Source organism: Accipiter gentilis, chromosome 6 (assembly GCF_929443795.1).
Source record: "Accipiter gentilis chromosome 6, bAccGen1.1, whole genome shotgun sequence".
Classification (NCBI taxonomy): Eukaryota; Metazoa; Chordata; class Aves; order Accipitriformes; family Accipitridae; genus Astur; species Astur gentilis.
Window position 1 is genome coordinate 21,073,288 of NC_064885.1, and position 12,548 is coordinate 21,085,835.

Below are 12,548 nucleotides of genomic sequence, written 5' to 3' on the forward strand. Positions count from 1 at the left end.
GTTGGATGGCAGAGAAAGTGATGGTGCATCAACAACAGGGAACAGCAAGGAGGAGAAACTATAGCTGTTACAGGAAAACACTGGGGACATTAAAAAGCTATGAATAGTGTGAACGGGTGGGGAGCAATGCTGTTAGGAACCTTGCAGGTGCATTTACAAACAACCCTTACACAATTTAGTTAAGATGTCAGTCATCTCAATAAAAATGCAGCAGAAATCAGTTTAAGTTAGTCACTGTGCTTGGAGCTACTTATTTGCATAGCTCTTTTTACAAGTGATCCAGAATACGTGGGGCATGATAAAAACAGTTGTGTCCCACATACATATCTGTGAATCTGATTTTTAGATAGGCCTCTCTTCTTTTCCTAGGATTTGAAATCCCTACAATGCTCACACCCATATAATCATACATACATCATTCTCTTCCCTTCCCCGGGCCTCCAGCCCTCTCCATCAAGTTTAACAGTCTTCCTGCAGAAAACACTTGCATCCCAAACTTCAGAAGTCAGTCTTGGGTTAACGGACCAAATGTGGTACGGATTCTGTGCTGTTTAGCCAAATCCTATTCTCCATCTGCAGTGTACCAAAGCACTGTAGCTTAGAGCCTACCTCTTGCTGTTTCCAGTCCTTCTATTCCCTTATTTTTTCCCTTTTCTTACTTAGAAAAATTTAACAATAATGGTTAAATCAATGTCAAGTTGATGTTTTACAGCTGCCAACTCTTATCAGTTCATTTACAGAGGATTTATAATGTTAGGACTGTACCATTTAACAGCATTGAGTGCACCTAGCAACAAGTTTTAGTATTTCCACTTGTGACATGTTGGCAGCTGGCAAATACTTTATAAAGAAAATTCTTTGAAGCATATGTGCTACCTGTACCTTGACCATCTAGTACTGAATATACAGATAAAGATTCTTTTATAATGTTTGCATTTTACTTTATTGATTTCTCGTATCTCCCATCATATTAAGGGAGCTATGCTGGGGGAGAAAAGACTCACTGGCTGTAGAACCATTGAAAGTTAGTGACAATTTTATGGTCTACAATTGCAGCAGTTGTAGGAAGCACATTTCACAGCACTCTCTCTCTCCTCTGATTTACTATCCCTGTATAGACACTAACAAACTCATATGTGAACACTGTGTGCAAACTTCACAGGTTCTTTATTCAGAGAAATCAAACTCAAAGTGTTCTTTTGTTCAATATCAGCAATTTTGTAAATGTATCTTCATTGCATGGGGAGAGGTCTTTTTGCCTTGAAACAGGTAGCAAAACAGTAGTACCTGTAATTAACTGAAAAAGAAATCATTGCTAGACCATCTAAGTGTTCTCCTATAGTCCCAACTTTTTGCTAGATAAATTCTGTTGCCACAGATTACTCAATGCTGAACTCTCAATGACAAAACAATTACTTCCAGACTAAGAATTTTCTAGAAACAGAAACTTTTTACAGTCATAACTACAATGATGTTGCTCAGCATTCAGCCCTGCAAACAGGCTTATACAATCTTATATGACAGCCTAAACCCAATGACACAGTCATATAACATTACCCAATTGCCAAGCAGTATCAGTCAGCACCTCACTCAAACAAGTATGTGTTCAGGGGGAAAAACACATACTCAGTCTTCCCTATTACATGTTATCAATAGCATCTCTAGCTCTTACATCTGCTAGTTAATGGCTCTGATATGCTCTCTTCTGTTCTCATTGAAGTGTAGTTTAAATTTCCTTTGCTGTTCTTTTCTTTGCCATCTTGAAAGTTATAAACTGAATGATTTCTTTTGGTTTTTAAAAAAGCGTTTAATTCTATAGATGTCTCATTTCTCACCTGAAACAGATGTGTTGGATGGTTTGATTGCAGCTCTTATTCATTTATACCTCAGAGACTCTAGGGAAACACTTCAACCTGTGGTTCTTAATGATAACCAGACAGTACTGCTAATGGAAACTCTAAAACGAAACCAAAACAACAGTAACAACAAAAAAGACAAAAAGAAAAAAAATTCAAACCAAGAATGTACTAATAGTAAACATGTAATAAAGAAGCATTTCAAAAGATGTTTTTATACATATATACAGCCCCCACCATATATAAGAAATATCTATACATGTAAATAAAAATCAAAACAGTAGCATTTTTTTTCCTGTTTTCCCCGATATAGTGTATCCTAAACTTATTCAATGGGTATAATACAACTTGTAAGATTTTAAACAAAACTTTCTGATTCAGCTGCTATCTTGGCTGGTATTAACTAACTGTTTAAAGTCATTAGAACACCACCCAGAATAACAGGAAAAAAAGAGAGTTGACTGATTTTTTCAGCTAAGCTCTCTTGAGAAATAAGAGAGAAAACTTTAAACACAGAACTTTAAACAGGGGAGAAAGGTTCTTGACCTGTTCATCTTACGTAATGCAGTGGTAGTCACACTTCCTTTAAGTGCTACAGCATCCCAGTGTTCCTACAATTACAGGCTTCTACAAACATTCAGTTCAAAGTCATATACATTTTATCTACACACATGAAGCAGACTGTCCTTAACTAGTTTCACCAACTGAATGCAAATTACAAACAAGTAGGTGACCATGCTGTTATCAGGCATTTACTGAGTGTGCACATTGTGCCAGGGGAATACATTTCTATTTCATGCATTCCATAAAAATAAGCGAATAAGCCAGTCCTAAATACTAAATAAACTTTCTTGCCAAATGGCCTACAGACCAAGAAAGGAGTAGTTTCTGCATCAGTTTAAATATGCTAATACCAATTTGCACCTATTAGTTGCTATATGTTTGCAAAAAGTTACACAAGTGTACCATCAATAATGTACTTTGATAAATAAATAATCTGTGATTAATCTGCCCCCTAGCAATTGTCCCTATACAATGCATATTCCATTAATGGCACCCCATAAAGCATAGAAGTGTTTCCTCCTATTGCTGCTCCCAAGTCTAGCTAAAATATGAAGTACTTTTGGAGAAGTTGTGCATGGCTAATTCAACTGTTAATCCAGTCTTGTTGCAAGGCTGTAAAAAGAAATTCCAATTAAGTCAAACATGTATCTTGATCTCCAACAGGAAAAGAGAATTAAAAATGGACAATGCACATAGACTGGGATGGGAAGAAAGGCTAGAGTTTGACATCTAAAAGAGGGTGTCGTGGTTTCAGCCCGGCCGGTAACAAAGGACCACGCAGCCGCTCGCTCACTCCTCCGCCCCCCTCCGGTGGGATGGGGAGGAGACGGAGGAGAGAAAAAAAAAGAAAAAGAAACTGGAACCTCAAGGGTTGAGATAAAGGCAGTTTACTGGGACAAACACAAAGAGATTACAACAACAACAACGGCACTAATGAAAAAAAAAAAGTATACAAAAAGAGTGATGCACAGTGCATCTGCTCACCACCCGGGACCCGACGCTCCGCCACTTCCCCCACCGAAAACAGAGATCACCCCCCGGCCCCGCTCCCCATTTATATACTGGGCGGGATGTCATATGGTATGGAATAGCTCCTTGGCTAGTTCAGGTCAGCTGCCCCAGCTATGCCCCCACCTCCCAGGTTCCTGTAAAAATTAACTCTATCCCAGCTGAACCCAGGACATTATCCACCCCTTATTCTATACCATCTACATCATGCCCAGATCTTACATTTTTTTTTCCCAATCAACCACTACAACTTTCCTTGTCTTATATATAAGTATATGGACTCCACCCCCCGACCTCGCACACACACACACATGGTGTTCCTTTAGCCTATGGGCTATCTAATGTGTCCATCGATTTTGGGGCTCTATCTGTTGTAACAGTTCTTCAGGATAAGAGAGAGATGGTGTGAGATGTTGGGTTGTTGTACGCTGCCTCTGGAACTTGTGGCTAGTACATTTGGTGTAACTCATGCCCTTGGTCTGCAGGTCGAAGATGTTGATCTTGAGGAAATTGGTGGGTGCCAGTTCAAGTTCTATCGCTGTTGTACTTGGCTCAGTTTCAAAAGTCCATCCTGTAGTCATTTGGATAATTCTCACAATAATACCCTTGATATGGCATATAGACACTATAGATACAATGACATGCATTAGCAGGTTATTTAGTAGTTAAATATCATACAGCCCAATTCACTGGCTATTCTCTCCCAAAATCAAATCTCCCTGAGGTACACATCGAACCTCCCCATCCTTCTGCATCACCCACCAGGTGTACCCAGGCCCTTGAGCAAAAACAACCCCTTGAATGGGTTTGCCTCTGCTTGAGGGACGACTAACCCAGACTGTCTTTCCTAACATACTCCTCATGCGCACTACAGGGACTTTATCCCCTTCTACAGTATGTGGAACTCTTGGTTGGGCGGGGCCAGCCCGATTGGCGGATCCTCTAGTATTAACTAACCAGGTGGCTTTTGTTAAATGTGTATCCCAATGCTTGAAAGTTCCACCCCCCATCGCTCTCAATGTAGTTTTCAGCAGTCCATTGTACCGTTCAATTTTTCCGGAGGCTGGTGCGTGATAAGGGATGTGATACACCCACTCAATGCCATGTTCTTTGGCCCAGGTGTCTACGAGGTTGTTTCGGAAGTGACTCCCGTTGTCCGACTCGATTCTTTCTGGGGTGCCGTGTTGCCATAAAATTTTCTCTTCAAGGCCCAGGATAGTGTTCTGGGCAGTGGCATGGGACACGGGGTATGTTTCCAGCCACCCAGTGGTTGCTTCCACCATTGTAAGCACATGGCACTTGCCTTGGCATGTTCGTGGGAGTGTGATATAGTCAATCTGCCAGGCCTCCCACTGTTTATATTTCAGCCATCGCCCTCCATGCGACAGGGGTTTTTGCCGCTTGGCTTGCTTAATTGCAGCACATGTTTCACATTCATGGATGACCTGTGCGATAGTGTCCATGGTCAAGTCCACCCCTCGATCTCGAGCCCATCTATATGTTGCATCTCTTCCCTGATGGCCTGAGGTATCGCGGGCCCACTGAGCCATAAATAGCTCACCCCTACATTGCCAGTCCAGGTCCACCTGAGACACTTCAATCTTGGCGGCCTGATCCACCTGGTGGTTGTTTTGATGTTCTTCAGTGGCTCGACTCTTGGGTACATGAGCATCTACGTGACGTACTTTTACCACTAGCTTCTCTATCCGAACAGCGATATCTTGCCACAGTGCGGCAGCCCAGATGGGTTTACCTCTGCGCTGCCAATTGCCCTTCTTCCATTGCTGGAGCCACCCCCATAGGGCATTTGCCACCATCCATGAGTCAGTATAGAGATAGAGCACTGGCCACTTTTCTCTTTCAGCAATGTCTAACGCTAGCTGGATGGCTTTCACCTCTGCAAACTGACTCGATTCACCCTCTCCTTCAGCAGTTTCTGCGACTAGTCGTGTAGGACTCCATACAGCAGCCTTCCACCTTCGATGTTTTCCCACAATGCGACAGGACCCATCAGCGAACAGGACATATTGCCTCTCATTTTCTGGCAGTTTATTATACAGCGGTGCTTCTTCAGCCCGTGTCACCTCTTTCTCTGGCGACATTCCAAAATCTTTGCCTTCTGGCCAGTCCGTGATCACTTCTAACATTCCTGGGCGACTGGGGTTTCCTATGCGAGCTCACTGTGTGATCAGTGCGATCCACTTACTCCACGTGGCGTCAGTCACGTGATGCGTAGAGGAAACTTTCCCTTTGAACATCCAGCCCAGCACTGGCAGTCGAGGTGCTAAGAAGAGCTGTGTTTCAGTACCAACCACTTCTGAGGCGGCTCGAACTCCTTCATATGCTGCCAAGATCTCTTTTTCAGTTGGAGTATAGCGAGCCTCGGATCCTCGATATCCCTGACTCCAAAACCCCAGAGGTCGGCCACGGGTCTCCCCAGGTGCTTTCTGCCAAAGGCTCCAGGTAGGGCCATTCTCCCCAGCTGCAGTGTAGAGCATATTTTTAATATCTTGTCCTGTCCGGACTGGCCCAAGAGCTACTGCGTGAACGATCTCCTGCTTAATCTGTTCAAAGGCTTGTCGTTGCTCAGGCCCCCATTTAAAATCGTTCTTCTTCCGAGTAACTTGGTAGAGAGGGCTTACAATTTGACTGTAATTTGGAATATGCATTCTCCAAAAACCCACAACACCTAAGAAAGCCTGTGTTTCCTTTTTATTAGTCGGTGAGGACATAGCTGCTATTTTGTTGATGACGTCCACAGGGATCTGACGACGCCCATCTTGCCATTTTACTCCTAAGAACTGGATCTCCTGCGCAGGTCCCATGACCTTACTTTCTTTTATGGCAAAACCAGCCTTCAAAAGGATTTGGATTATTTTCTTCCCTTTCTCAAAAACTTCTTCTGCCGTGTTGCCCCATACGATGATGTCACCAATATATTGCAGGTGCTCTGGAGCTTCACCTTTTTCTAGTGCAGCCTGGATCAGTCCATGACAAATGGTGGGGCTGTGTTTCCACCCCTGGGGCAGTCGATTCCAGGTGTACTGGACGCCCCTCCAAGTGAAAGCAAACTGAGGCCTGCACTCCGCTGCCAAAGGAATGGAGAAAAATGCATTAGCAATGTCAATTGTGGCATATCACTTAGCTGCCTTTGATTCCAGTTCATACTGAAGCTCTAACATATCTGGCACAGCAGCGCTCAGCGGTGGCGTGACTTCATTCAGCCCACGATAATCTACTGTTAGTCGCCATTCCCCATTGGATTTCTGCACGGGCCATATGGGACTATTAAAGGGTGAGTGAGTCTTGCTGATCACTCCTTGGCTCTCCAGTTGGCAAATCAGCTTATGGATTGGGATCAGGGAGTCTCGGTTGGTGCGAGATTGTCGCCAGTGCACCGTCGTGGTAGCAATTGGCACCTGTTGTTCTTCAACCTTCAGCAACCCCACAACCGAAGGGTCTTGGGAGAGACCCGGCAGGGTAGACAGCTGTTCAATCTCCTCCGTCTCCAATGCAGCTATACCAAAGGCCCAACGGTACCCTTTTGGGTCCTTGAAATACCCCCTCCTGAGATAATCTATACCAAGGATGCACGGGGCCTCTGGGCCAGTCGCAATGGGGTGTTTATGCCACTCATTCCCGGTTAGACTCATTTCAGCTTCCCATACGGTTAGTTCTTGGGATCCCCCTGTCACACCAGAGATACAGATGGGTTCTGCCCCTTTATAACTAGATGGCATTAGGGTACATTGTGCACCAGTGTCCACTAGAGCCTTATATTCCTGTGGGTCTGATGTGCCAGGCCATCGAATCCACACTGTCCAGTAGAATCGGTTGTCCCTCTCCTCCATCTGGCTGGAGGCAGGGCCCCTCTAATCCTGGTTAGAATATCCGTTACTCACTTTCTGCACACGTAAATCAGAAGTCCCTTCAAGGGGATCAGAAATGAGATCAGCCCATCTACTGCGTCTGGGGGACTGCTCACGGGAAACTGGAGGAGCAGTTTTCCAAGAAGAATTCTCTTTTCTGGTTGCTTTTTCTCGCAACTCCTGTACCCGTGCATCCAAGACTGAAGTGGGTTTTCCATCCCACTTCCTCATGTCCTCTCCATGGTCACGCAGGTAAAACCACAGGTTAGCCCGTCGAGTGTACTTTCTCTCTCCTCTCTCTCGCGCAGAGGAACGCTTACTCCCAATAACTGCGATGCGGGCCTGTACAGGTGAGGAGGAGGACAGATCCACTTTGAATTGCTGGAACTCTCGGGACAACTCCTCTACAGCCGAGACACAGGCCCGTAGGGAGGAAGAGAGACTCCCTTCGTATTGCCGGAGTTGGACAGCCAATTCATCCACCGTTTGTCCATAGCCTTCTCTCCAGGACATTACTGCCAATGAGTTGGCATAGGTTGGTGGTGCACTTCGTAGAAACTTCCGCCACATGGGTTGTGTGCATTGGACTTCATCTGGATCTGTGGGTGACTGCGCATTTTCTGGATCATTGTAAATCACCTCCAGCACGGCTAATTCTCTCAGGTACTGGATACCTCTCTCCATGGTGGTCCACTTGCCTTGGTGACATGTAACTTCATCCCTGAAGGGGTATCTTTCCGTTACACCTAACAGAAGTCGCCTCCAGAGGCTGAGGACTTGTGTTTTTCTCCCAATCGCCTTGTCGATGCCCCCTTCCCTAGACAGAGATCCCAACTGCTTGGCTTCCTTACCCTCTAATTCCACACTACTAGCCCCGCTATCCCAGCATCGGAGAAGCCAGGTAACAATGTGCTCACCTGGGTGGCAGCTAAAATCTTTTCGCATGTCACGCAACTCACTCATGGATAGAGATCGGGTAATTATTTCAGGTTCTGCCTCTACCTCCTGTTCTCGCGATGACCCTGGTTCATCTTCATCTCTCGCTAAGCGAACTGATTTCTTTGTGTGTTTCTTTTTCTGTACAGGGGCGACTGATACTGGCACAGGCTGGTTCTCTGGTTTAGCTGCAGTGTCTGTCACCGGGGTAGGGGTAGTCACGGTACCTGTTGTCAGGGTAGAGGCAGCCACGGTGCTTGTTGTCGGGGTAGGGGCAGCCACGGTGTCTGTTGTCGGGGTAGGGGCAGCCACGGTGCCTGTTGTTCTGTTCTCCATCTTTTCTCCCTGAGGGTGCTGCCTAGTATCAAGCAGTGTTTGGTAGATACTGGCCAGGGCCCAGCACAGTGAGGCGAGTTGTATGTCTTTGGAATAGCCACAGCATTTTTCTTTCAAATATTCTGTCACTTCATAAGGGTTCTGTAGTTGTTCGGGAGTGAACTTCCAAGTCACTGGCGGTGAGAAGTTCTCTAGATACTTGCCCATATGCTCCCACATGCCGTGCCACCCATGAGTATCCAGCTTTGGGGGAGATCTCTGAGTGGTACTCTTAAAGAGCCTTTTTGTAGCCCTAAAGAAGACCTGAAACATATTCAGGAGGCATAGCACTAACAGCACACTGGCTTGCGCATCCCAAGGATATTCAAAATTCTCAAAAGCTGTTGTAATTAGTCGGAAGGAGAAAAGGGAGGTGAACGGACGGGGGGAGGTATCCCCCCCTAATTTCCCCATGGATTGGGTGTAACTACCAATAAAATCCGACAGAAGGCGCCCAAAGTATGGAAATATTATCACTGCCTCATACAGATACCAGCTTAACCTCATAACCAGTGATGTAATCATTTCATAAGTCGACATTGCCCAGTACAGCAAAATGATAATCCCAATCACTCTCCCAGAGATGAGATACGCAACTACAGGCAATACATAGAGCATATATGAGCTTACAAAACGCCACCATGTAAACAAATGAAACAACATTGTGACTAACATCTATATATCTAAGAAATGCGTTTGGCAAATTTGTTTCAATACGCTCTGGCCAGATCTGTCGTTATCTCAACCCTTCTGCCCCACGTTGGGCGCCAAAAAGGACTGTCGTGGTTTCAGCCCGGCCGGTAACAAAGGACCACGCAGCCGCTCGCTCACTCCTCCGCCCCCCTCCGGTGGGATGGGGAGGAGACGGAGGAGAGAAAAAAAGAAAAAGAAACTGGAACCTCGAGGGTTGAGATAAAGGCAGTTTACTGGGACAAACACAAAGAGATTACAACAACAACAACGGCACTAATGAAAAAAAAAGTATACAAAAAGAGTGATGCACAGTGCAACTGCTCACCACCCGGGACCCGACGCTCCGCCACTTCCCCCACCGAAAACAGAGACCACCCCCCGGCCCGCTCCCCATTTATATACTGAGCATGATGGCACATGGTATGGAATAGCTCCTTGGCTAGTTCATGTCAGCTGCCCCGGCTATGCCCCCCACCTCCCAGGTTCCTGTAAAAATTAACTCTATCCCAGCTGAACCCAGGACAGAGGGTTGCAACCAAGAAAGCAAATTTTCTCTCTGGGTTTTCCTCAGTACCCAACTTTTAGGAGTGTTGCAATGTAATGATGTTATCAATCAGCAGAGACAGCAATTATTCAGCACTTCTAGAATTCAGGTCCTGAATCTCTGTGTTTCCACTTCCACAACTGTGAAATCACAACTAATGTTCAACTATTTCAGAGACTGGACCTGGCTTCACACATACCTTAATTGAAGTGACCACACCTGTAGATACCTTTCTTCATGTTGTCTTCTCCCTAATTCTCATTATTACATCTGTGACAAACTACTGCTTTTATGTATAAGCTACATACATGCAAGTGCTCCATAATCATTCAAAGGTCATCTCAAGAATCCTCTGAGGGTGATTAATTCTATAAAGCAATCACTTTTGTACTTACGATCACTCTTGCATCAAAATATTCTACCTACACAGGAAGTGAAAGGAAGAGAAAAAGCTAGATAGAAACGGGCAGTATTTATTTTGAAGAAATTCCAATACTGGTATCACTCCTACTTTAATAAACTTACTATATGAAGTACAAGGAACAATGCATTGTTACGCATGTGTGATTTTAGGACCTTTTCTGTCCTACCCAACAGCACTGTGTACCTTCCCAGTGTATTTAGACATTGATTAAGCACAGGTTCCAGAGAAGGAATGCAACCAAAACATCTAACAGGCACTTTGTTTCACATCATTTTCTCAGCATTCTCCTATTGAGTTTATAAAGTGGTATTGTTAACAAATCAAATTTGTTATAGGAAAAAAGCCAACCTTTTTTTTTTTCAGTCTCTCTCTCATTAGTACTAATCAGTAATTTCAGATGTTAGTGCTAAAAGTGACAAACCCCCACAACTCTGCATTTACTGCAACTGCGAAACTCTTACTCAAGAAGCAGAAATAGTAAATTGTATGGTAACATTTTATGTTGATTAGGTATTCACTACCTGGCCAACCAGTTTCAAATCCTCAGTTTCTTGAGAGAAGGGGCAGAAAATCATTGAAAAGTTACATCTGTACTCTCCTACCCGTCCCCCTCCGCCCCCAACTACTGTACCTCTGAACTATCTTCATACGACTTAAGTGATTTGCTGCTGCCTTGCTTAAAAACGGCAAGATTTTAGCAGAGTCTGCTCTGCTATTCAAGTGTTTGCTGCATCAGTACCATGTCTATGTGTGCACCTCAAAGGATCAAATCAAATTCAAAGCATCTGAAATTCCACTAGAAAAAAAACCCAACTATTTCACAATTCTAAAGAAAATACTTACAATGAGTTAGTGAAAAAAGTTTGGTAAAGCAAGAGACACAGACGCAGATTGAGCTATGAAAGCACTTTTTGATTGATGTGATTAATATTTTTAATAATTGCCTGTGATATTTCTACAGCAAGATTGCACCTTCTACTTTCAACTAGTTTAAAAGCATTTGACAGAAACCTTAGGAATAAGTCAGTTAACATCACTATCATCAAGCAATATTAGTAAGATTTGTATGCTTATTTTAAGAGTATAATCGACTTTTTTTTAAAAAATGTAATTATGGTTTTAAAAAGAAACAACCATGTTTGATTTTTGCAGGAAACACATCTCCTGTTAGTTCAGCTTTTCTCCTGACATGACAGACACTGCCTTCTGTTGCACTTCTAATCAGTAAAGATAACACATCTTTTGTCATCTTTGTTGTCTGTCTTCAAAATTCATAAATGGAAGCAAGAGAAAGCACAGCTCTGACCAGAGACTGTGAAGGTTTGCTGCTTTGGAACATTGTAGGTATTCTTTTTAATGATGAAAGAGATGACTTAAAGAATAAGGTTTGAAGGAGACAAGTTACAGTATGTTCCCATTTCATGCAATAACTATGTACGGCTCCTTCTGGTGAGTGCTTCTGTGTGCTCTGCCCTGGTCGCGTGTATCAACAGCCTTGGCCAAGCAGGTGTCTTTTTTGTAAATGTCAGTTACCTTATGTGAGTGTCTGCAGTTTAGAAAGCTTTCAACAATACGGTACATCATGTGGCTATACATAAAAGGGCAGATACCTTTGAATGAGGAGACCACACTTAAGCTATATAAAAAAGGTTTTATGATGGAAAAATCATTATAATTTTCATTAGAAAATTCCTGCAAGTTCTTTTTCTGTGGCCTGTATTCCTACAATACATCAATAACAGATGACATTACAGATGACCACAGTTAAGTTCTGCTGAAAGTCAGTAATTAGAGCAATACCTGATTAATTATCAAAAGCACAATGGAGTGCTGAGCAGTGTAGTCTGATTTATGAAGCTGTTAAAGTAGTAAACTGGAGGACAAGACACCAATACGTGCATGCTATGAGGCAGATGCACCCTTGAGGTAAAATTTCTGCAAAGAGCAGAAATGGACTGAATCCTACCACAGGATAAAAGTGTTATCTCCTCCTGTGAGGGTGAATGTTGGAGCGGCGGAGGAATGCACATAAGTCGACCCAATATGAGTGATAGAAGTGATTCCACTTTATTTGCACGGATAGCTCATATTTATACAGTTTGTGATAATTATGCCTACTAGTCCTAATATGATTGGTACATTGCTAATGTTTATTCATTACTAAAACACACCCACTTGTGGTTGGCAGCTATGCGTGTTCCGTAACTTTCTCATGGGAACTTCTTCAAAAGTTACTTATGAAGTTATGCCAAGGTCACACCGTCCCTGTCTTTCTCCTG

General features: G+C 43.7%; 1 protein-coding gene across 4 annotated transcripts in view; it reads right to left on the reverse strand.

The window, feature by feature from the left end:
- Nucleotides 1-12,548, reverse strand: part of NMNAT3 (nicotinamide nucleotide adenylyltransferase 3) — a 35,048-nt gene that overhangs the window by 16,075 nt on the left and 6,425 nt on the right. For 2 of the 4 annotated variants that reach the window (XM_049803690.1, XM_049803691.1), the window contains one exon: nucleotides 1,836-1,957. The gene's annotated coding sequence lies outside the window, so the exon portion shown is untranslated. Of the gene's footprint in view, nucleotides 1-1,835; nucleotides 3,156-12,548 lie in introns of those variants that run through there. The other 2 variants (XM_049803693.1, XM_049803692.1) reach the window with 1 other exon arrangement.